The sequence below is a fragment of the Pteropus medius genome, unplaced genomic scaffold (genome assembly GCF_902729225.1).
Source record: "Pteropus medius unplaced genomic scaffold, Ma_sr-lr_union100, whole genome shotgun sequence".
Classification (NCBI taxonomy): Eukaryota; Metazoa; Chordata; class Mammalia; order Chiroptera; family Pteropodidae; genus Pteropus; species Pteropus medius.
The window spans coordinates 11,538,129-11,560,778 of NW_024346062.1; the positions used below are offsets into that span (position 1 = coordinate 11,538,129).

At 33.4% G+C, this 22,650-nt stretch overlaps 1 long non-coding RNA gene across 2 annotated transcripts in view; it reads right to left on the reverse strand.

Annotated features, from left to right (window-relative positions):
* The window catches only part of LOC120612531 (uncharacterized), a 66,828-nt gene that overhangs the window by 14,121 nt on the left and 30,057 nt on the right, over positions 1-22,650 (reverse strand). For both annotated transcript variants that reach the window (XR_005655474.1, XR_005655475.1), the window contains exon 2: positions 11,197-11,285. This is a non-coding gene — a long non-coding RNA (uncharacterized LOC120612531). The remainder of the gene's footprint in view (positions 1-11,196; positions 11,286-22,650) is intronic.

Sequence of the window (22,650 nt, forward strand, 5' to 3'; positions counted from 1 at the left end):
ATTATTCTATTAACTTTAAAAACTTTTTCATGCAACTACTAAGTAGAATCTTTAATTTTGGATTATTTGAGCCCTCCTCCTCCCCCCAAAAATAGAAACTGTTTTTTTAAATATGCACACATTTCATTTTGTTTGTTATAAGTTGAAAGTTGGCCTCTTATTTCCTCTCGAATTAAATCTTTGTCTCATATAACTGTCCTATATAACTTTCATACCTATGTATTTTCTAATAGCCAAAAGCAATATTAGACTAACCCTGAATATTAACACAATTTTATCTGTGACTTTCAAATTTAATAGCTATAAACTTGTCATTATCAATTATAACAAGATTTTTAAACTTATTGTTTTCCATAGGAGTTTTCTCATGAGGACCATTATAAAAAAAGTAGTAGAAATACAACTACTACAAATAAGGACTCTGTATGAAAATATTTCAGGTATCGAATGTAATCATTTTTGCTTAGGCTCACAAAATAAATACTCAAATGCTGCAGTTTAAGTTACAGCCCCTGTAAGTGAAAAATAAAAACAGAATTCAGCAATCTTGTTCCCTTATTTGTGTAAAGTTATATTTCATACGCAATCAAGAAAAATTTTCATGTCATCAGTTTGTTAAATATTCTACAAATTAATTTCTTGAAGACTAAGCTGAAGTCTGTATGACTATTTACTGCTAAATACTTTCAATTTCCAAACTTTAAAACAAATTATTGTCCATATTTAATAGTGAAATACATAGCATTCTTTCATGTTCATCCTTTTAAGATTATTTTCGTTCTTTATAGCAGGCAAGAGAGAAAAGGGTATAACCAGGAGATTAACTTCCTCCTGTTTTTCTTGTTTTATTTCACTGTGCTCTTTCCTTTCTTTCTTCATTTCTCTCAAAAGATTTAGAATGTGTAGTAACGCCTGCCGGGGTGGTAACAGCAGTTGAGCTTCATCTTAATGGTGCCCTGAGAGTGCTTAGAATGACACAGATCACTGTCTCTATACTCCTTCTGCTTATTGCCTGGCATGAGAAAGTTGGCTACTACGAACCATCTTTATGCCCACTAATAGCAAGGCCTAGAAACGGGGCTCTGGGCAGTTATGTCCTTTCCCCAGCCCAGTGGAACTGAGAATAGAGTCTTTGTCCTTCCACTACAGATGGTCAGCAGACTGGAGCATGCTAGTAATCTAAGAGGCCAGACTAATTTTAATTACAAATTGCTTCACGTTTGTTATCTCTCTGTACCTGTAGTTCATGCAACAGACAACTTAATATACATTATTTAAATAATCATCAAAACCTTTCTTGCTTTAACACTTTCCACCTTTTTCTGGAAAGCCTGCACGTTTGTAGGGATTTATAACTGCAAATGCCTGAAGTCAAGTTTCAGTTCTAGCAAATATGGGGTAGATGCAACTTTAAAACAAACTGATCAGACATTGGAACAACAAAGACAGGAGGATTAAGGCAGTCTGTGAAGATGAAAGTGTAAAAAGATCTTGCGGGAAAATAGCTTGAGAGGAGCCTTTTAAAAATCAAACAGAAAAACTCCCATCAGTTGGCTCTTACTCCTTTTTAAAAATTTTAGCAACATATGCAAGGAGTTTTATTTATCAAGTCAGATCTCCTATTCTTTAAATATGTTTTTTAAAAGGAAGTAAAGGTAAAGCAGGTTCATAACCCTTCAGCAGTTTACCCAAAGTTATTTAGCATTGTTATCACTAGAAAAACACTTAATAATTTGAAGACATTTTCCAGTAAAAAATATGGAACTGAAAGGAAACCTATGTGCCCATATGGAAATATTTAGTTGCTTCTCCTATATTGAACTTGTCTGTGTATTCATAGAGAATTTATGACATATTTCCTTGTTATGTATACACTTTTTTTGTTCAACAATGCCAAAAAGTGATAACTTGGAGACTGAAAATTATACTGACAGTCACCTGTCATTCATTGTCCTTTATTCTGACAACCTCAGGCATTCAGGCATAGATTTATGGGTTTCCCCCCATACGCTTTATTTTTAAAGGGATTGGGGGATGGGGAAGAATATCAGAGGATTCAGTCCTGAATAGACCTTTGTTTTGCTCTTTCTTTTACCTCTTGACTGTGTCAAATGCAGTGTGTCTCTCATGCAGTTTCTCTCTTTAGAGTGCTTCGGCTGGGCCAGCTAGTTAGTATTCAGAGACAAGGCAAAGAGGATAAAATTCTCTCTGCTTGCTGAGACTGCAAATAAGCAATTAGACTAAAAGCAATGTATTGGAGAAAGAAGGCCATTGCAGACATCATTGTTGACTGGAACCTGTCAATATAACTTTAAAATTGTGAAAACTTCATAGCAGGGAGAAATGGTCACTTAGTGGCACATAAGTTGGTTAAGACACTAAGTCAGTATTTGCTACAGACATTTCTGCTGTGTAATGTACTCTGTGAACTGTAAGATTTTCCATTTAATCTTGTTTACTTATTGTAATGAGAAACAAATGGGTGAAATTAGTAATGGTGATAGAAAATTCAACCTTTTATTATATTGCATGTTATGAAAACATTTTCTGGATTGGCATGTTACTCCCATTTTCATTTGAGCTCATTTTAAAGGATTGTAATGGAGGGCTGAAGGTTACAAACTTTTTTATGTTTGACCAAGCGATATCATGTAACTCTGCTTAATAGTTATATGAGAAATTTAAACAGTATATCCAGCCATTTGGAGGGTATTAATGATGATAGGTGAAAGAACTCTTAAGACTCTTCTTTCTCCTTTTAATATAGAAATTTTATGCTGAGTTTTGACAACTGATACATTTCCTGTACAAATGCTCAAATACAGTTATTTCGTTAATTAAGCTGGCATTACATAATTCCATTTTGTGATAGACCAATCACCGGTGAGTGTTCAAGATTGTTCAATTGATAGGAGGTAGCAAGTAGACCTTCTTGAGTTGATATATTTAATCTATCCCTTTTTTTTCTTTCCACCCCCATCTTTTCAAACCATGTTTCCTAAAAGTAGAGAAATGCTAGCCTGATGAATTTATTTTTACATATTCTAAGCCAAGAAAAAGAAAGGAATCTGGATTATTGACATTCTTTACCGGAACTACAGTAGACTAGAGTTAGCAGAAAAAACTGCTAATCATCACAGTTTTCGTGTTGGAAGCAATTTGCCTATAATTAGTAAGTTGATAAATACCAACAAAATGGGTGCTAAAACGAACAACTCTTGTGCTGAGAGACATTTGACTCTACATTACACTTTGCATTTTTATATATGCAGCATTACATTTTGTTACAAAGAGCGACAACTTTAATGGCAGTTGAAGCACTCTAATCTATCTTCTGAAGGAAAGCAGACATACATCTTAATATAACAACATGTTTTATAAAACATATCTGTATTTTTTTTTCTGGGAGTAAGCAATGAAAGGATAAGAAAAGAAGTTGGTCTTTTTATTTTATATAAAATGGTAGCAAAAAACAGAAGACTTGTTTTGCTAGATAATGAAATGCCATAGCATGTAGGATTAAATGGTACCACTAACTTAGGGTATAGTCTTCATTAGCAATACCAAATTTGCCTTTGTTTGTAGATATTGTTTTCCGAATTTCATATGAAGTGATTCTTATAATAAATGTTTCAACACTACATACAATCAAAATCATGACCGTTTTTGTTCAATTCAAACAAAAAATGTGTATGATGTACTAAAATGTCAAACAAATGTTTAATTTGAATAAACAAGATACGGTATATTATATCTTTGAAATCAAATAAATTTTATGTCTGAAATGTTTTAATAAAACACTATTCTGCAAGGTGCATTATAGATAATAAACAAAGGAATATGATTGTTTTATCAGTGATATGCTGAAATTCTAACTCGTCAGAAAACATAAGTATCACAATAAGTTTCACCCACATAGTGTGATAGAACAAAAGATTATCTTAAGAAAGAAATTGTGATGGTATAAATTTCTTTATGTTAATATGGTTGAGAAAATACTACATCTAGTGGTTTTTAAAATAGTAACTGGTGTTTATAGACATAAATTTAGGATTGTCCTTACCTAAAGCCACTTTATAGGTAACTTGATTAGCACGTGTAGTTATCACAGAACTCAGAGATCTTGCACTGCCTTCATACTATAGATCATGTGGTAAATGGTTTGATTGCTAATTATCAAGCATTTTTTTTAATATAGCCTTTAAAATATATTCTTGCATTATAACACATTTAACTAAGTTTGCTTTTCCTTTCTCTTTAAATTATATACCTTCGGTATTCCTAAATACTGAATGAGATGGTAAGAAACAACCACTCACAAGATAAATGCATGTTTTTCTTCCCCTCTTCAAAACATCCTATAGTGGGTGTTAAAACATTTAAGCCATTTCAAAGTCATGTAAAATATCCCAAATATGTCAGGGGAAGAAGAAGAAGCTGCAATTCATTATTTTTCTGCAATAAATCAACATAAAAGATAACATTGTAAAGACCTAAGTAGCTTTTTTTTTATTTACAGTTCATATCAATAATTTTATATGATGAACATTTTATATGAGATATAGTATATCTTTGATCAGTAACATATCTATGATTATGAAAAAAAAGGCAAAGATTTTGAGGAAGTTTATGCTATGGTTATTTGTGAATTATGTGTTCCATCTGATTTATTATATTGTTATTGTTGTTGTTTTCCTTCATATTGATCCTGGTTGAAACTTGGGCTTCAGTTTATTAGGCATATAGGCTTTTAATGATGATTTATTTATAAGATGGGATCAACATTCATTCTGTACATGTAAATTTTTCATGGTATTTAATAGAATTTGATAAAAAAAAATCAAGGTAACTATTTTCACATTTAAACTTAACTTTGTAATTCCTTTTGAAAAGTCCCTCTTTTACTTATTTTCCAAAATCAGTGCAACATGGATCTGGCCAAATTCGCTGCCATTTTCTCATCAATATTATTTAATTTATTGTAAGTATTTTTCTTTTACACATAACTCCATTTAAGAGATAGCAATATTTGGCAAATGTCATATAACTTATCTTCATGGAATATTTTTTCCTTTCTAAAACAGTTACATATTGTGAGCTGCAAGAATCTTTCTTTGTGCTTGGTTTATTCTCAACCTTTTTTTGCCATTCAAAAACAATGCTGACACATGCATGAAATGACAAATAGAATTAGTGTAATAAAGGAGTTAAACTAAATTCAAAGCACAGTCATATATTAAATTGTTTTTAAAAATACTGACCTAAGCACCTCTACGAGATGTTATTAGTAAAATTTGAAGAAGAAGAAAAAAAGACATTTGGAAGTGAGATGTGCTCTCCTTTGCAGCCTGTATAATTGCTGATTTGTCATCATGTTTGTTTGCAATGCCTTTGTCAGATATTATTTCATGTCTCTTTGTCAAAGGAGAGGTTTTGAAGTCTTTTCTGCATCTGGGTAAACTGCTGCTGGGCCCAGACCAAGGCCCCCAGGACTACAGCAACATGTCCAAAATGTTTTTAGTAAAAACCTCAAAGCAGCCCTTCATTTCTACTCACCATGTCAACACGTATGCTTTACACACAAAAAAAAAAAAAAAATTTAACATCAGCTTCAAACACCAGAACTGTATCTTAGTGACAATTTTTCATTAAGACCTAGTGTTGAATAACTCTTGCCTACTCCCATACGGAATAAAATCTGATGCAACTGTTATGTCATTTTCCCTAGTAAGTGGTAATTTTCTAGATTTTGATAATATATAAAGCTTTTCTAAAAATGGTTGGCATTTCTAGGTAGAGGTTTCTCTACACATAGTAAGTCCATACAATGTAAGGTGGAGTAAAAATAAGTTTATTTTTCATTCATTTACTTCTTCCTGATAAGTTAAGGTAAAAGGTATGGTAAAGCTTTTCATATTAGCCATCAAAAACATGAAGAGAAATAATCGTAAAACATACAATAATAAGACTATTTTCTGCGCAGATCCAACTATGTGGAAAACTATTCAATTAATGAGCCTCACAGTTACTTTTAATGAGGATTGTTGTGGAATAAATGGAAACATCTGTTACACATGAACCACCACAGTGGCTACACAAGAAAAAACAGTTCTCTCTTCCATTGATTGGAACTGGTCTTCACGGAACATTCTTATTAGTATGCTTAGAACAACCATGCAAATCTCTAAGCCAAATTAATTATTCTTGGCATTCCCAAGAGATAATCCTACAGTCATTTTTTACCAAAGGCAGAAAGCAGGGAACCCTTTCCCTGTACATATTTTATTGTGGTAGGTAATGCCTAATTGTCCTACTGTATGTCACCCTTTTTTACCAGTTACAGTCTGAATTCATTCCCATCCTCTCCTTAAAAGTTTGAAACCCCCTAGTGACAGGAATATTAATGTGCCAACACTGTCATATCTATTTCAACTCATACATATGCAATGTCTTTGTTTTCAAAGATTTATGTCAGACTTTGCTGAAGTGAGGTATTCTACCATTTTAGATAATAGCATGCCAAAGTGATGTTATCAGCCACATTCAGCACTCACTGAAGCAAACGGGAGGAGCATCCATTCCTTCATGGCTTAAACTCATAGAAACTGTTATTTATCCTTATTTGATGAGAAAATCTTTCAGGGGGAAATGGTGTATTTTTAGAAAAAGATTATGGCCGTCCTGTGGATTATCTTTTAATTAAGAATGGATGATTTGTGCCCACTCTGCTGTAGCAAACGTCTTGCTACTAATGAAGTTTAAAAAGACTTACTTTATTTAATTATAGCTAATCACCAGGGTAAAATGTGGAATTTTCTTTGATCCTACATGTGTTGTGGTAATCCCTTTGGCAGATAGCATCTCCTCAAAATATTTTGAGTTTATCGGTCAGTCACATCTTAGCAAAGGGTGGAATCACCTTCCACTAAAGAATTTCTTTCATTCCCTCTGTAGTTGCCTATCCTGGCATAAAAATTACATGAAATTTTCTTATAAGTTTAGATAGTCCTTTGGACAAAGGGTGTTGAAGTCTTCAAATATTTGAATCTTTTATTTCATCTAATATTCAGAATAGGGTTCTTTGCTCTTGTTCAATGATTCAATTAAACCAACATTATTGGTAAGGTCGATGTCTCTTGCACTGCTCTGGGCACTAGGAGTAGAAACATGAAGAGGACACGAGCCCAGTCAAACCAATCTTTAAAGATGAAATGTGTTCACTTTCTACTACACTGAGTTCATGTGGACACAAATAGGTAAATGCAACTCAGGGGTTGCTTTGTCTTTGGTTTAAAACCAGAAATTGCTTTGTCTTTGGTTTGGTTTGTTTCTAATCATCAGATTAGAATTACTTTGCTTACTCGAGCCTTCTAAGAGAAAACATAGCTATCCTTTTGTTTTGCTTCTCTCTTGTTCCCTCCCTTTGGAATCAAGTGCAATGTTTTAACCCCATATTTTGGCCTTATTCTCTCCTGAATCTTAAAGAAATTATTTTCAGAATACATGGTAAGCCAGTCCTAATTCCAGGTGATATCTGTCTTGATTCTCCAGCTTTATAGACACCAAACTTAATCATTTGCACTAAAGGTAGAATGTAATTCTTTGACATGCTTCCTAAAATTTACTGTTTTAAATGTATATTACATTTTTTTCTGAAGTATAAGCCCATCCCAATAATTAGTGTGGCTTATATTTTTAATTTCAAATTGGTAATCCGTTTATTCAAAAAAATTATTTTTTTCTCCTTTTCTCATTATTTTCAGTTCATGTGAGTCAGATGATGTAGGCTTATTTCACATGAAGGCCCTGAAGAGCAAAGTCCTGCTGGTTCCCTGAGGGAGAGAAGAGAAACTGTGGATGGAGAGCAGAGAGGAGGAGGACAGGAGAGACCTGTGCTGGGCAGAAAAGGGCACCAGCCCACTGATCTACTCTACCTCAACTGCTGACACCCACTTAGAGTTGAGATGAAAACAACAACCTTACAGAGTAGATGGGGTGCTTTTATTTGGTAAACAAAACTTTTTTTGTAAAATAACCACATTTAAACTAATCAAGATGAAAGAAATACAGGTTTATGACTTTACAATCATATATGACTTTATAATAATTTATGACTTTACAACCAATTTTGATAACACAAATATTAAACCTAGCAGCTCCCTTCCCTGCTCCCCACACACACACAAAAGAATTCTCATCAAGGCAAATAATTCTTTTTGAAACTAAATAATCTATTAGATCATTACGCTATCATTTTTAACTTAAAAAAATCATCTGGGCAGAACTATTTGCTTCACATCTCCAAATGTCTTCTACTTTGTTTAACAAATTTGAGTCTCCATAAATGCTTTTACTTTGCCAGTACTGGAGCAGATTTAAAGTAAATTTGATGTGTTTGTTGTCAAATCAGTGCACAAGTCTCTATCTCACACTTAGGGTACCATTATCATACAGCAATGAAAACTCTCTTCCCACCACCTGATATAAATGCTTAAACATATCCCTCTCTGCATCTTTCACACTGTCCCACACCCAGGTAGTATTTGATCTGCCATTCTACCCAGAACTCTGCATCCTAATAGTAAGCATTTAGACTTATGAAGTAATTAAGGTTGGAAGGAGTTCTTCAAAAGTGCAATTCATGTCTTTTAAAAAAAATAAACATTATAAAGTAGGAGAAGCAAAACAGAATTTGCAGTTAGTTCTTGTAATATATTAAACATCTGCAGTTTTGTCTCTCCATCGGGATGTGGGGTTGTGCTGAAGTCACATCCTGATAACATCTGCACATTGCTGATAGCTTTTGCTTTATTCTTTATGGTCCGCTGATGAGAGATTCTTTAACATCCCTTCAGTCATCAAGACCCCAGTTAGATTTCTTTGCTTGTGACAGCCTTAAAGGTAGTCTCATTTACATTTGAGGAAATGTCACAATATAGAAAGATATTTTCAGTTTGATGTTTCATCCTTTCCTTTTTTTATCCGGATGCTAGTTTTAGCTTTTCAAATGAATGTCGATCTCAAAATAGATTTTCCATGAAATATATTTTGTCTGATTTTTGAAACACTATGTCTACAGCAGAAAATTTTTTCCCAAGAAAAGTTTTCAACAAGAAATGGCACCTCTGCTTCTACTTGCATTGCAACAACAGCTGTGATACCCTATAGGGGTTAGCTGGTTTGGCATCCAGTACAGAAGGTACTCGACCATTTTAAAGGTCAAGTATTGACAGGATCTGAGCTGGTTCTGCTTTGCTAATGACCCTAATTACATTGGAGCTGAGTAAATAGTCAATAAACAATGGCACTAACATATATAGGAAAAGCGTTTATTTTTCATTTCCAAGACTTGGCAAGTTTCTCTCCTGCTGCAGGGGGAAATACAGATGGCCAATAGACATATGAGAAGATACTCAAGATCACTAATCATCAGAGAAATGCAAATTAAAACCACAATGAGATATCACCTGTCAGAATGGCTATCATCAACATAAAAAAAAACAAGTGTTGGCAAGGATATGAAGAAAAGGGAACCCTCATAAACTGTTGGTGGGATTGCAAATGGTACAGCCACTATGGAAAATAGTCTGGTGGGTCCTCAAAAAATTAAAAAGGGAACTGCCTTTTGACCCAGTGATTGTACTTCTGGGTATTTATCCAAAGAAAACCAAAACACTAATCTGTAAAGATGTATGCATCCCCGTGATCATGGCAGCACTATTCACAATAGCCAAGATATGGAAACAATCTAAATATCCACCAACAGATGATTGGATAAAGAAGTTATGGTTCATATATACAATGGAATATTACTCAGCAATACAAAAAATGAAATTCTACCTTTGCAACGACATGGATGGACCTAGAGATTATTATGCTGAGTGAAATAAGTCAGACAGAGAAATACCATATGATTTTACTTATATATGGAATCTAAGGAAATGAATTCTAAACAAAAACAGACTCACAGATACAGAAGACATTCTGGTGCCAGCCATAGGGGAGGAGTTTGGAGGGCTGGGAGAAAGGGGTGAAGAGTTAAAGAGGCACAGATTCATAGGTAAAAGATGGTCACAGAAATAGGGAGTCTGGCATAAGGAATGTAGTCAGTAGTATTGTAATGGCTGTGTGTAGAGCCAGATGGGTGATAGGATTATTTCATAAAGTATATAAATGTCTAATCAATGTACTGTATATGTGAAACTAATAATAAAATTTTTAAAAAGAATTTGAAATCTTAGAAGTTTTAAAAGATGGGACCATGAAAAGTGATGTAGGGTATCTGTATAATCTAGGAGCATCTAGACAGCTATGCTCAGCACTATACTACCAATGCTGTACAATCTTAGGATAGCTGAAAGAATTATTTATATTGCTGAAAATACCTTTATTGATGTAGCCAACCAATGGCAGTATGTAAAATTAATTACAATATATAAGACAACTTTAAAGAGGCTGATTACCCATAAATTTCAAAAGTATTATTTAGTATTAATTTTCTTGACCAATTCAGTGGAAATTTTTCTTTACTCAGCTGGGATTCATAGAGTTAAATAAGTTGGTTGACTGAGATTATTTTAAGAGTTGAGACCGTAAAGCATATCTCTTTTTTCATTTTAAAATATTTGGAGATTTTAAAATACATCATTGATTTTTAATGTACTTCTTTTTGTGGTTAGAGAACATGTTCCGTAAGATTTCCTTCTGTTTTTTATTTGCTGAGATTTTTTTGGTCTATTCTATTGTCTACCTTGGCAAACATCCTACATATAGTTGAAAAAAGTGGATGCTCTGCAGTATTGAATGGAGTGTTCTATAAATACTATTTAGGCCAAGAGTGTTGATAGTGCTGTTCAAATTTCCTATATTCTTACTGATATTTTTGTCTATGTGTTCTTTCAATTACTTAAAGTGGAATATTTAAAAATGGCCAACTTTGTGGATTTGACTATATATTCTCTGTTGCATGTATGTTGAGCCTCTTTTATTAGGTAAATACACGTTTAAGATAAGTCTTTCTGATTCATTGATCCTTTTATCATTGTGAAATGCCCTATTTATTTCTGGCAATACTTCTTCTTTTGAGATACAGTTTGTCTGATATTAATATAACCACTCAGTTAGGAAACAGATTTTATTTTTAAGTGTCTGGCTACTTTTGAGGGTCAAATACTTAGAAAGAGTGAGTCAGCTTACCTGTCACCTTGCATTCCCATAATTATCAACTACAGGCGAGAGCTTAACCTTTCTCATAGGTAAGCCATAGCCATCCAAAACAGGAACAACTGGAAAAAAAGAAATTAGAGTAAATGAAACAATAAGTGAGAATGTGATACAAAATAAACCAGAATATAATCTTTATTACTTCGAAAACTCATATCTGTAATTTTTAGAATTACTTTAATATTTTCTTAAATATATGAACCCAGTTATAAGCTATTGTGGATTAAATAGTATCTCCCTAAAATTCATGTCCACACAGACCCTCAGAATATAACCTTATTTAGAAATCAGATACACAATAATATCTGATTTTTCCCCACTCCCTTGGATAACACTTTCTTTGCCTTTGAACTCACATGGAGAAATATTTTTATGAATTAAAAAATATTCTAATATGCAGTGTGTACATACTCTTATAGTAATTCCATCTCAAGTTTGGCCAAAGAAATACATTAAATATATTAATTTTTATATCAATCGACCTTAATAAATTTGAGAAAAAGCATAAAATAATAATATTAGTAAAAATATTAATAAAGTATAAATCAATCTAGAGATCTCTAATTTTGCAGAGAAAAATCTCTTCAGAGTAGATTATCAAGTTAATATCTCCAGAGTACATGAAACACAAGTTCCCAAATTATACCTTGGCCCAGCTTTCTGGTCTCTAGAAAATTCCATTTTTCTATGAGTAATTGTTGAACATAGCAGATTTTCAGATTTAACTTTGCCTTGTCATTTTTTTTTTTTTTTTTTTTTTTTAGTTGTGTCTAAAGGGAAATCAAAAGCAAGAGTCAACCTGTTGATAATGCTGTGGTGTTGATTCTTGCTGTTCTCCCTAAATAATAAGAAAGCTGACAGAGCCTACTGTCCATTTTCCTTCCAAATGCACTTTTTGTCATAGCACTTATCAAATAAAGTTTACATTTCAGTAAGAGTATTTGCCTGTGTTAGGTATGCAGTCTAGATGCCTTTCACCTTGTAAGCACTTGGATTAACTTCTGGATTTTGTTATCATGTGAATAATTGAGATTCCCTAATGCCAGAGGTTGTCAACTACTATAATCATTCCTGGACTTGATTTTGAGGTATTTGGCATGCAAATTCTTTCAAGGACTCTTTCATTCTCAGAATCTACAGCCTACATTCTTGATTCTTTAAGACATTTAAATATAAACCTCTAAAATTTGATTGGGAATTGGTAGTTCTGACCAAACCTACAGATATTCGGGAAGATAAACCTGTGTGTTTCTGTTTCTTTTATAACATTTACATCATATATTCTATCTTTTACTGTGACCTGTGGTGACCTATGCCAATCTAAACATTATTCTTTTCTCTCTAGTTTGTTAGTCTCAAACAAAACACTCAAAGAGTTCGATTGCAAATTTTCGTTCTCTGCTGACAAGGTCCTATTTGACGTTTTCTCTTTACCAGGTTTCTTTGATCCCATTGTCTCCTGGTTCTCTTCCTATTTCTCTGATTCTTTTACTACGTTTTCCTTTTCTCCTTCCCCTAAGATTAGTTTTCCTCTCAAATATCTTTTGAGGCTGTTTACTCTCCTTTATAGTTTTTACAGTGACTTTGAGGACACCTCAGTGAAGATGACTCCCCAATCTATGCAGCAGTCAAAAACTATATTCTTATTTTTCATAAATCTTTTCTATTTGTGCCTCATATTTCCCCAAAATACAAAATGTCAACAGCCTCAAAACTTTTCACATCTCTGAATCACTACTCAGCCCCTTACATTCAATTAGTATTCACTGTAGCATCATCTCAAAATATTTTTTGAAAGTATTCCTTCCTCTCCATTTCTAGTGCTAAGGTCATATTGCCAGCACTGTATAATATGTCATTTCTACCAAGAAAAATGTGTATGTATATATGTGTACACATACACACACATGCTTATTACAATTTACAAAGGATATGTAGCACCCAACTTAAAATTATAATAAAATGTGTTATGTTCTTTATTGTAAATTCCATACATCCAATTGATTCTCACAGAATGTTTTTGTAAATTTTTGCCAAATTTTGTACCCATAGCCAACCAACCTATGGTTGCAGTTGATGAACAAATGCAATTCTGATATAAACCTTCTGAAAAAATAAAGACATATGTTGGAACTTCACTTATTCAATAATGACATTAACAATTTCTGGATAATAATTTTTATTAGAAGAATATTCCATGAATTTTCATTCTATTCACAAATAGAATGACTAAAAACATGATACACTTTTAAGTTTTATCTTCATTATAATTTTCTCCACTACTTTCTTAAATCTAGATAATCAACAAAACAATAAATCAAGTCATGATTGCAGCATTTGCCAATCGATATAGTGTAAATATTCCCGTCATGACCAATTTCAAGCCACCATCATGATATTGCTACACACTGAGTTGGAAAGAGATGTTCAATAGGATATCATTTCATGTTATTTATGCCATACAGATACAAGTAATCTCAAATGCATAGATAATAGATAAATAAGCATAAGGTAAGTAGTTTTGAGTATTACCTTTATTTTAACATAAATTATTTAATTGTAAGTGTACATAATTTAATTTTTAATAATGATTGTATGTAAAAACTAAAATCCTGAAAACTTAGTAATTAGCTCTCATGAATCTGTATAGGTTGTCTCCAGGATGACATGGCTTATCACTCACATAGCCTATGTGATGAATTCCTAAGTAGTCCCTTTGGGTTCTTTTCCTTCTATGAAGCTAATTCACATGTAGTTTTCAGGTTACCGGTAGATGCAGGACCCCCTTCAAATACCCAGAATATTTCCCATTATTAGGAGAATAAAGTCTTAATTTTAGACTGATTGCCATTGAGGAATCTAGATCTGGACCTTCCAAATATTTCTCACGACTCAATTTCATGTTATAATTTTCCTACCCACACTTAAATTTGTACTGTTTACAAGATACCTTCTATATTTTTATGTTGTATTTTTGCCTGGGATTTCTTTTTCCCCATCCTTGCATTCCCAAATCCTACACATGCCACAAGATCAATTAAAAACTCAAATTCTGTCTAAATTTTTTTCATCTTTCTGTCTGGCTAGATGTAACTTATGCCCTTGCTCTCTCTCATGTAACACTTTATGGGTGTCTCATTATGGCCCTCATTTTCTATCTTGTATTCAATACACTTTTATTGCATGTCTCTGATGTGTAAGGGACTATTTTATTTCTAGAAATTTTGAAGAAAACACAAATGAAACTTGTGAGTTCTAATGAGTTCTAATGAAACTCACAGTTTAGAGAGGAAGACAGCAAATCCACAATTGTTGTAGAGTATATTAAGTGCTATAGTAAAGGAATACACTTTGTGCTAAGAGAACCAAGCAGAGAAAAAAGGGGAAAAATATTTAAGAGGCTGAACGAATTTCATCTGTCTCTTTTCCTGAAAGAAAATAGTATATTTGATGTACAGATATAGCCAGAGTGAAGGATGCAAGGAAGGAGCAGCCAAGAAATGAGGTATGAAGGCAAAATAGATCTTCTATGACAAAAGGCTTGAACTTCATTCTGTAGGAAACTGATAACTTTCAAAGGATTATATGTAACTATCACTTTGACAGCAGTATGGAGGATGGATTGAAAGGATGAAAGATTGGGAATGGAAGACCAGGCAGGAATCTTTTAAAGCAATTTTGGTGAGAAATGCTAAAGCATTGAACTCAGGTAGTGAAAAAGAAGTGGAAACTTAATTCAAATTGTGATGACTTAGCGACTAGATGTTTAAGTGAGAAGGGTCAAATGACTTCCAGGTTTATGTGTTGGTTCAATGGATGGGCAGCAATGTCTTTTATTTAAATAGGTAGCATAATCATATATCTGATCATCTAAACAAGGACAGATTTGAGAGTAAAAGATGCTAAAAATAATGAAAATTATAGAATTTTAAAATTATTTTGCATCAACTAATAAATTATTTTTATTTTATTGGTGGAACTATATAACAGCTCTATTCAAAAATAAATTTTAAAAATAAAATTATTTCTAAAAAACTACCACTTCTATTTTGATGATTAGATATATCAGCTTGTTTGGACATAGCATGAATTATATGTGTACCATGCCTACATACCAATTCTATTTATATTTCTGCTCCATAAGTTTCTTAGTTTGTTAAGAACAATGGTTTTAGTATGATGTTACACTACTCCAAAGTTTATTTTCTTATGACACTGCAAGACCAAATAATTTTATCTTCAATGTTGCCCTTTTAATAGAAATTACAATTACGTTTTTGATAATATATTTCTTCTATGACAAAATGAACCTTCAAAAGCTTTACTTGGATTCTGCAAATTGGATAAAAAAAGAAATTGAACCACTTTTGGAATTAATTTTCTATTTGAAATATCTGATGATACTGGAGTAAAATTGACATCATTTAATAGTTTATGGAGTTTTTCTTCTACTAATGGGTCAAACATCATAGCTATCACTTCATTTTTTATATGCAAAAAACCTCTTAGAATCAAAATAAGTGAAATTAATTGAGATGAGCAGTCACCTAATCTAAATAAAAACTCATACTTGAAAGAGTAATACATAAACACAGTCTACATCTGTAAGTGTTAAATAGTTTACTTTAAACCCAGCCTTCAAAAGATATTTCTTACATTTTATAGTATATAGTTATGCTGCTTTAGCAAATTTATCATCTTCTATTTATATGTAGCTATGTCCCTTGATGATGGTAGATGATAAATGTCAGCAAACCTTTTGTGCAAGTTATACTGTCAACATTAAAATATCTTGAAATATGAAAACCAGTAGTAGCTTGTTCAACAAACATGCACTTTTGTTTTTTCAATGTAATTTTTTGCTTAAGTGAGAGTATATTGCAAAATTTGGAAGTATTACCAAAAAATAAAACAATTGAATAATTATAGATTTTCACCATGTATTAAATACCAAAATCATTTAGCAAAAGAGTATTAAATTACTCTCTATGTTTTCCATGGCAGGGCTGTTCATCCCTTATGGCCTGTAAACATATGTTTATGTTTCCTGTAAACATGACATAATTTCCCATGTTTCCTTTCAACCTCTCTGATAGAAGACTTTGTGCATCTCACAGACCATTGTATAGACCCTGGCACAAATGATTAGTACACCCAATATCACTAGGGGCATTAGAGTAGAATACTTCTCCCATTATCACATGGATACCACATGGATTTAGCTGCCCTTGGATGAAATAGTGGTCTAGCCACATTGGCTGGAAAAAACTAGGAAATCAGAAATAGGTTATCATTAGTTACTATCACTAGTAATAGAGTGAGAACTCTGTCCACTGTACATACATCTCACACATTATGGGATAAGCCCATGGCAGAAGCTAGAGGAAAAGGTGTAATTATACTGAATCCATCCAAGACTATTTTAACTATTGATAATATTTTATAAAAATAAACATTAAAAACAAATACAAATTAGGCAGGATGCTGTGCCAACAGGAATAAATTGGAACTGCCTCAGGAAAACTGGGATATATAGTCACCCTAGTATTCACTCCAATAGCCAAATAAATTGATTTGAATTCCCAGATTACATATTGTTTTTAGACTGTGTGGGCACACATTTTATTAATGTGTGATATTGCTGGCAGTTTTCAGATTTTAATTTTCTGTTTCCAAGTCCAAGCTATCCTCTTTGAATCATCATATTTTTGCCTCTAATAAGAATGATTTGCAAACATTGACCACATTCTTTGTGTATTTGAAAAATATATTCATTTTTTCATGTTAAAGAATCCTGGATTAGGTGAAAGTTTGGAGGGAAGGTGATTTGATTTTCGAATATACAAAATTGAGTCTAAGAACATGCATGGGAAATTGAGTAAAAAGTTGAATTTGTAGATCCAGAGTTTAGGAGAGAATTCTATGCTGAAATTATAGGTTTGAGAATCCTCAAATTATGAGAGGTTATTTGAAAACATGAGTATATGTATTATGTTTTCAGGGAGAATAAATAGAGTAAGATGGCTCAAATGTAGAACACTAAAAACAATGTGTGTTTATATATATTTATATACATACCTAAAGGCCCTATTACTGTGGTATACATTTTTAGCTTGGAATAAACACTCCTTGAGTCATTTGTCAAGTCTGCAATAAAATCATCTTCAGAATTCCTCTCTCTAGGTGTGCTCCCAGCAACCATGTTTTTCCATAGAATCTCACTCCTGGCCATGAGGACTAAGCCAGCTTTTATGACCAAGAAACCACTTTGAGCCAGTTAGAATCACACGCAGTTAAGAAGTATAACTGCATTGTAATATCTAGACTCCAGGATGGTAGAGCTGCCATATTCTCTGTCAAGTGATCAGAGAGAACAGGAATGCAAAGGCAAAAAAAAAAAATGAGACATGGGAAATTGACCACTTTCTGGGTTTCCTGCTACAGACGTTTCTGTTCTTGGTTTACCCCTTAATTTATTCTGCAACTGTTAATCAAGTGCCTTCTACCTTTAATTTATTCTGCAACTGTTAATCAAGTATGTGCCAAATCTATATGCCAAATACTGGGTTGGTAGTCATGGTCATAGTGATAAAGAGATAAGTTCCATGACTTCTTGGAGCATCCTTTCCTGAGGTCTTGTATATTCCCTTTCTTAGAATTCCAATCTCCTTATAATAAATCTCCCCTTGACTCAGTGTTAGCTTCAGCTGGTTTCTATTGATTCGAACCAAAATATTTAAGCGTTTATATGGCTAATATTTGTGTCTTCCACAGAACAAACCATGGTACCTTAATACATTATCTCTTATTGATAATAAATGTGCAATTAATAAATGAATTGATGCATTAATTACTATCTATTTCAATAATCCTCTAATCCCTACCATAACTCTGGTGTTAGCTTCTTAGGACCTAGACATCTTATGGCAAAACTGTTACTTTTCTCAAACATTCTATTATGAGTCTAGCCTACTTTAATCAGAGCCTTCTAGCTTGGTTACTTCAGAAAGAACAAAATTCTTTAAGCAGAAAAATTCTGAAAGGCAGATTGACATCAAATTTGTTTGCATGTTCCAAAGTAGGCACTTTGAGCATGTGTCCCTGCTGGTTTTCTGAGGACAAGCCATTTTCTGTTTCTTGCCATATTAATTTACTGCTTGCCATCTTTGAGAATGGCTTTGTACCACTTATTTTTATGCCACTTATTGAACGGTTATATCAGCTGAAAATATTTTATGCTGGAAACAGTTAAAACAGAGGTAATTATGATGTTTATCTGGTCTCATTTACTGTTGCAAAACACTCCTTCCAATCCAAAGTCTTGAGGCAAACAGTGACATGAACACAAAAATATACAGAAGAAACTATAAAGTGCGGCTCTTACTATTATACTTAGCACAGGACAACAAGAGTTTTCATGAGCATTCATGGGATCAAACTGTCTAGTTTAGAATCCTAGTGCTATCAGGCTCTGTCTCTGTTGACTTTTGGAAGTTAATAAACTTTCTACCCCTCGATCTTCAAACTTGTTCTTAGGGCTATTGTTCAAAAAATATTAGCTACTATTATTTTATTACTATGAAATTTCTCTGCCCTAAGACTTAAGGTAAAAATAAGAACAGATAAAGATGTATGAAGGTATCTATTCAAAGAGCAGCTACAAGATACCCAGTCATGGTAGCCACAGGCCAGATTCCACGCTTCAATTACACTCAGACTCCACACAGCATGGAACACTGCTTCACATCTGTGCATTCAGGTTTCAAAATTTAAATTGAAGATGTATATCGTCTTTTCTCTACAAAAATTGCAGTATGATCTTTTGTTCTTCAAACATAATCATATTACTGGTTAATCATTTGTAGATTATGTTCTTTGAATGCTATGTCCTAAGAGTGGAATAGAATTGGAACTGAATTTCACATGCCATCTGGCAATGAGAAGGTGAATAAATCCATGAAGTTTTCATAGTTGTCTTCTACGTTGCTAGCCTTACATTTATGTTCCTCTTTTCCCCTCTGCATGGTAATTCCATCCACATATGAAGAAGCACTGATTTTTTAAGTTTCTTTCTACTATCCCTCACCCATCCACATACACACACATCAAAAAAGAAAAAAATTTAATATCTGCCATTTATAGATGTTAACTGATTGATTGACTGATGACACTTGAGTGTGAATGAGTTTCTGTAAATGCCTAACCATAGTCAGGCCTGTGTATTTTGAGCCTTTTGTCTTTAATTATGGAATGAAAGACTGAATCCTTGTTAAAGCAATTTCAGGTATCAGTGAGAAGAAAGGCAAGAATGGTTCTGAGAAACAAGGCCCACATTAAAGGTAAATCTGTTTGACTCCTTTTAGGATAATTGTACCTATGCTCAAAAGGGATAAGAGCCCTCTGCTTGAAATGACCTCTTAATCACTTAAGGAGAATGGGTTCAGAAACCTGTTCCCCAGTGCTTGGTTGCTACAATTTTCTGACTCCTCTGCCAGCCTGGAGCTATCCTGCTGAGGACAAGTGTATTTGTTGGGATCTCTTACCCACAGAAGTTTCACTTGATTCTAGATCAAGTCATACAGTGGGGCTGGAAGGCAAGACTACTAGAGGATAGTAGGTAGTCCGATGACTGAATGAACCAGAGGCAGGCTATGATGTAGGTTAAGACCAGCAGTCAGCTTCATGATTATGTCCAAAAGAAGCTAATTGGAGATTCCAGCTCTCTGAATTAGTAAGATGGTCAATGAGCCTGGAGCAGACATCAGGCAGAAATCCAAGTCATCAGCAGAAGCAAGTAGAGACATAATCTTTAAGAGCAGAGTCCCAGGCAAAGCTGTGCTCTGTGCTTTAGTAAATTTTTGAGGTTTCCTCTTCCAGCCATGCTACTTCCAATGGAGCAAAGAGGACACTATGCTAAGGAGACATACTCATCTATGCCCAACCTTCTAGACTCTGCTCAAATGACCCTGAGCCTGTTCTTGGGCCTGAATAGGCCCTTTCCTTGCTTATTCTTTCAGTAGCTGACAGTACCACCTGTGTAGGCACAATTAGTCCTCCGCTGTGACTATGAAGTGACTGTTGGGGTAAGGGAAAAGATGGACAGAGCTTGAATTTAGACAGGTAATTATAATATCTACCCACCTGTACAAAAGACCCCTCAAGGTACAGAATGAACCTGGGACTGTGAAGTGAAGGGTAAATGGAGACAAGGCTCTCATTTTTGGCCTGGTGTTCCTTAAACTCCTCAGACCAAAGAAAAATTGACCCCTAAAGCTTGAGAGCTTCTTGAACTTCCAGGTAAGAATTAAGATATAACAGGTCACAAGGTTAGTGGATTCCAAAGGTAAAGGATCAATAAATCATGTGCTTACTCTTTCTTTGATGCCTGAAGGATCAATCTCTTACTCTTCTTCTTTTCCAGTCATAGTCCTTTCTCAAAAGAATAAGCAGAACTTTCAAGTGTATAGAGTTTTACTTGTTTAATTAGTGCCTAATGTTATTGAAATACTCCAATTTGGGAATTGCAAAAGCAGGTATCTTAGGGCCCAGGAGTGGGAAGAATCTGTGGTAGCTTCAGGGTATAAGAATGACCCAATGGCACGTACATTAAGGAAAAAGAAAATTGAATGCATAGAAAGAATTTAGGCCCACTAGTTTGCCACCTCTAAATAAAATTTCTTTCCCTTTTTGATTTCCTAAAGTATATCCCTATGCTTTCTTTGGTATATCTGGAAATGGAGTTTCTATCCCCCCCCCGCCCCAAAAAAGTGTTATTAAAACATATATTTTTATTAATTAGCATAATGTATTATTTGTGTTCTTTGTCATGCTTCTCATTACCAAATCTGCTAGAAGAATACCTGTTTAATACTAATGTTGATAACTCTAGCTCTATCTGTGAGATACTATATGACCTAGAATTAGTCTGATTAAAATGCACTCACACACACACACACACACACACACACACGCGCGCGCGCGCGCGCACACACACACGCGCGCGCACACATTCTTGCTTTGATATAAATGGTTTTTCCCACAAGTACATGAACATTTTGAAATCAGATAAAATTGGTCACTTAGTAAGCTGATTCTTAGGGAAAATATGAGAGTACAATTATCAAATAATAAAACCAAAATTTAAACAACCGAACAAGAAAGAATACAACAAAATCAGTGCTGTCATTTTCAAATTAGTCCCCTTAGGAAGACAGATTTTTATTCTACTGCTCAAAGTATTTTTGGAAGTCCTCTTTTAGTAATTTTTTGGTACTTTTGGTATAATCCTTTGAAATATCCTAGGGATAGTGAATCTTCATCAATTGAGGGCAGATTTTATTTTTAGAGAGAGCAAAAAGCCAATCAAAGCCAAGGCTGCTGAATGAGATAGGTAAGTGATCAAGCTGAGACGTTCCAGTTCTCATCAAAATCAAAGCATGCTTATAAATCACAGAATGGTGTGTTTAGGTGGCTTTATAAGTTTCTACAGGCATTGAAGACAATTTTAGATAAAAGTTACAGTATATTCTGAGTATCATTAGAATATGTGATTAGCTTTCTAAGATAATGATTTTAAAGAAAAATTGCATTTGGGTGTATAATTTTTAATATACTTTTTTTAAAAAGTAGAAAGACAGTTTTTGTTCCTACACTATTTTTCAAATTAATTGTAGGTAAATTAAAAACATGCTTTTAAGTTAAACCATAAAAATTTAGAAGAAATTACAGAAGATTAGCTGACATCATAACAACAAAGTGAGAACCTTTAAGGAACATATTAATATAACTAATAGTTAAAAAAATAATACATCAGAAAAAATGCATTTAGAAAATTAAAAGAAAACAAATGGAATAAAGAAGTTTAACAAATCCACACATTTTTTTAATGAAAAAACTTAAATTGTTATACTCAGTAAGGGAAAGAAACACTCTCCTAGGGATGACTTTCCTCTAGGGCAAATTGGCCATATGAAAAAATGACTGAAAACATGTATATTCTTTGACCTAGTAACTTAATTTATAAAACTGTATTTTAAGGAAATTATTATAAATGTTCACCAAGATTAATGTTCAAGTAAGTTTTTTGTCCTGAAGAAAGACAAGAAAATAATCTGATGTTCAACTATAGAATATTAAATTAGTAAACTTTCGTATTTCCATATAATAGAATAATTAATGACAGGAAAAGGTTTATAATACACAGGTTTTCAAATAATAGCACAACTATAACCATTTTACTTCTTTAGAAAGACATTTAATTTATTTTCAAATACTCTTAATTCAATCATTTAATGAAGAACAGACGATTAGCATTGTATGTGTATGTGTTATAAACTACTTTTGAAACACTCCTGTGCTGGCTATGTGGTAAACTCTCTTCATTTCTGGATAAAGTGTTCTTTCTAATCACAGAAGTTTTCTCACTAG